This window comes from Anastrepha obliqua, chromosome 6 (assembly GCF_027943255.1).
Source record: "Anastrepha obliqua isolate idAnaObli1 chromosome 6, idAnaObli1_1.0, whole genome shotgun sequence".
Lineage (NCBI taxonomy): Eukaryota > Metazoa > Arthropoda > Insecta > Diptera > Tephritidae > Anastrepha > Anastrepha obliqua.
Window position 1 is genome coordinate 40145727 of NC_072897.1, and position 3864 is coordinate 40149590.

The window sequence follows — 3864 nt, forward strand, 5'->3', positions numbered from 1 at the left end:
TATAAATATTAAGGCATTCTTGATTCAGGCAATCTAAGGGTCAGTAGTAACACACTCACACTTAGTCACATTTAGCTCTAGCGTGTAACTCAAATACATGTAGCTACAAAATGATGTGCGAACGCTGCTGAAAACGATCCGGGAAAATTGCTGTTTTTGAAGTGAAACTTCTTTACGCGCGTCAGTGTATAATTGCAAGGCCGCGACACACCATAGTATAGAGAAGTCTCAATGACAGGAACGTCATACTCGTTTTGCGCGAGTTAACGACATGGCCTCACTTTCTGCATTTCTAAACACTTCAGTTCATGGTCAACAGACATGCATTATCAAGTAAACAACATCAAGACCATAGGAATTGTGTTCACATGCATTATCATGAACTGCAACAATAGAAATTCGGTATCACCAAAACAAACCATAATCATTCAAATAGTTATCTACAAGTAAAAGTAAACAATACACAATCAGCAACGAATTATCTCAATGGCATAACAACCGCCGCATTTAAATAGTAAATATCAGTAAGATTTATGTTACAAGTTAGTCTTAAGAATATCGGAAATAAACCCCCACCTTGGCGTTAAAATATAAGAAGATATTCTTTTTTCTCATATCGTGAAAACGATATTAGCTGTTGGCTCGTCCGTTCATTCTTGAACAAGCCATATCCTGCATTACAGAACAAAAATAAAAAATTCCCGGTTCCTAAAGAAGGAAAAAATTGGATTCCTGAAAAATCGGAATAATTATCCCTTAGAGCAACGTGATAAGCAATACGAACAGCACATCCTGAAAAAAAGACATCACACTGGAATCGCAAAGAAAGCGACAAGCAATCTTCAATTAATCACGTTTATCGTTGGACATAGACTCCGAAATGACTGCACAGGAAATCGTTAATCTAAGGGCACAAATCGCTGCTCGGACCACAGGACTCACTGAAACTAAACATAGATTGAGTTCTATCGCAACTTCTAACATTACATCACCAATCAATACCAGGACTGTACACCACATATCACCAATGAGTCACAAAGTAACCTAGAAATTTTCAAAACGTGACCCATATTCACAGGCAATAAGAACCAATATCGTTCATGGAGAAAACGTGCCTGGGCACACATGGAAAATGTAAAGAATTACTCTACTACACCCACTTACTACACGGCACTCTCTATTATACATTCGAAAATTTTAAGAGAGGCGGCCGACATTTGAATTAACCACGACACCAAATTCCATTTTTATGATATAATAGACCATCTCGATTACACTTACGCGGACCAGAGACCACTGCATGTGTTGCTCAAAGAAATGAAGAGAATAAGGCAGGGAAAAAGAACCTTGGCAGAGTTCCATTGCGAAGTCAGTAAGGCACTTAATCTTGCACTCAATAAAGTTGAGAGGGATAGCTCAGGAAATACATCACCTATGAAAGAGTATGCGAACAAGAAAGCTGTAAGGGCATTCATTCTTTGTCTGAACAGCAAATATACCGGCGACACCCTATATAGCCACAATCCAAATGACTTAGAAACCGCTTACGCTATCGCAAGTACGATATACCACGATAGCGTGAACTCACAATTCGACGTTCCGTAATATAATCAGCACAGATAATATAATAGTACATTGCAGTATCAAAACCAAGGCAGAAGATATTATGAGATACCACAAAGGTACTGACCCAACGTACAGGTGCAATGCAACTAAACTTCACCCAGGCAACAGCTCGAACCAATGGACGTAGATCCATCCCAACAAAACAGCTATGACCGCCAAATGCAAGGATTAGCTCCAAATAATCCATTTCGAGGAGATTCTCAAAAAAGAGACCGAAATCCTTCATCTCGTAACTACAACACACAACAGAAGGTGCAACGTGTGAATCAAACACGCGAAGAAAAAATGCAATCGCTTGCAGCAGAATACGGAAATGATTAATATGAAACAGGCAGTGTTTTTTTAAGGCGCATAAACGATTTGCGTGTCTGCAACGCCACTGCAGGGATACAGGCAAACTAATTAACATCCTGATCGACACTGGAGCAACCAACAAGTATATAAGTACAAAATGTAACTTCGGTGAGTCTATTTCCATAAAACCTGTAAAAGTGGAAACCCTTCACGGTTATTCAATAACAAAATCAAAAAAATTGCAACACTATTAGAACATAATATCACATTTTTTGAAACAGATGCATAAGAAGAATTTTATATGCTTCTGGGGGAACAGGGACTTAGAAAAATAAAAGCAGAGATCGACCTTTTCGAGTACAAGCTCAGTTATAAGTATAGGGCCAGGAAAGAAAGTGAATCTGTACCAAAAATAAATTATACAGTTAATAGTGAAAAGTATTATATATTGCAGAAATTGAAAAACGTATGCAAAAAAAATGAAGTCACAAACAAAGTGCTACCTTATATATTACTATCGCGATACAAGCTACCATTAGAACGAAATCCGAAGATTCTATTTGAACCAAGCAATATCCGTACCCTATGTCGGATAATGACTTCATTAGCACAGAAATCAAGAAACTTTTAAAAAATGAAATAATTCAACCAAGCAAAAGTTCGTACAACTCTCCCATTTGGACAGTCGCTAAAAAAGGTACCGATGAACAAGGGAAGCCTAAGCGCAGAATGGTCACAGACTTTCAGTAGCTAAACACTCAAAATATCACAGATAGATACCCCATACCTGATGTGACTATGACTATATAGAGTTTTGGTATTGCAAAAGTATTTACAAAGTTAGATTTAGAATCAGGCTTCCATCAGATTCTTATTTATGAGTCCGACAGGGAAAAAACTGCCTTTAGTGTAAATGGAGCCATATAGGAAATTCTTCGCATCCCTTTCGGTCTGAAAAATTCTCCTTCTTTTTTCAAAGATGCGTAGACTATATCCTTAGACCATATATCGGCAAGTTGGCTTACGTTTATAAAGATGGTGTTCTCATTTATTCTTCTTCTCCTGAAGAACATATCGAACACATTCGCATAATTATAAATGTGCTTCACCAAGCCTACATGAAGATATCTAATGAGAATTCTCACTTTTTCTAAGACTCTGTGGAATACTTAGGTCACATAATTAAATACAACAGGATCACAGAAGACCCTACAAAAATACAAGCTATTAAAGATTTTCGTATTCCCATAACACTGAAGGAACTCAGATCTTTCCTATGCCTCGCTAGTTATTATAGGAAATTCATACAGAATTTTGCAGCCATTGTCAAACCACTCACTACATTCCTCAGAGGAGAAAACGGTGGCATATCCAAAAATCAAAGCGCAATAATAAAAATCACCTTAGACGAACCTGAACTAGAAGCGCTGAAAAAAATTAAAGTGGAACTGCTAGCTCAGGTTGAACTCTTTCAACCCAATTTTAATAAACCCTACGAATTAACCACATATGCTAGCAATTACGCTATAGGAGCTGTATTATCGCAAAACCGGAAACCCATATCATTTATTTCGCGAACACTTAGCCAACCAGAACAGAATTACTCCACGAATGAAAAAGAGTTACTCGCAATTGTTTGGTCACTACAGAAACTACGTAACTACTTGTATGGTATATTTGATTTAACAAATTACACTGTTCACCAATCTTTAATCTTCTCCATATCAGAAAAAAAATCCAATACAAAATAAAGAGATGGAAAAATTTCATTGAAGAATACGGTGCAAAACTTGTTTACAAACCCGGACATCAGAACGTTGTTGCTGATGCACTTTCCCGCCAGCTAATAAACACTTTACATTCTGATAACTTCCAACATTCAGCACAAAGTTCCCCAACACAAAAACTCAAACGCGTAAAGCAATCGTTAATCAAATTGTTATA

The 3864-nt window shown here is 37.3% G+C and overlaps 1 pseudogene; it reads left to right on the forward strand.

Annotated features, from left to right (window-relative positions):
- Positions 1 to 1317: 1317 nt before the first annotated feature.
- Positions 1318 to 2028, forward strand: LOC129250393 (uncharacterized; annotated as a pseudogene).
- Positions 2029 to 3864: the final 1836 nt, after the last annotated feature.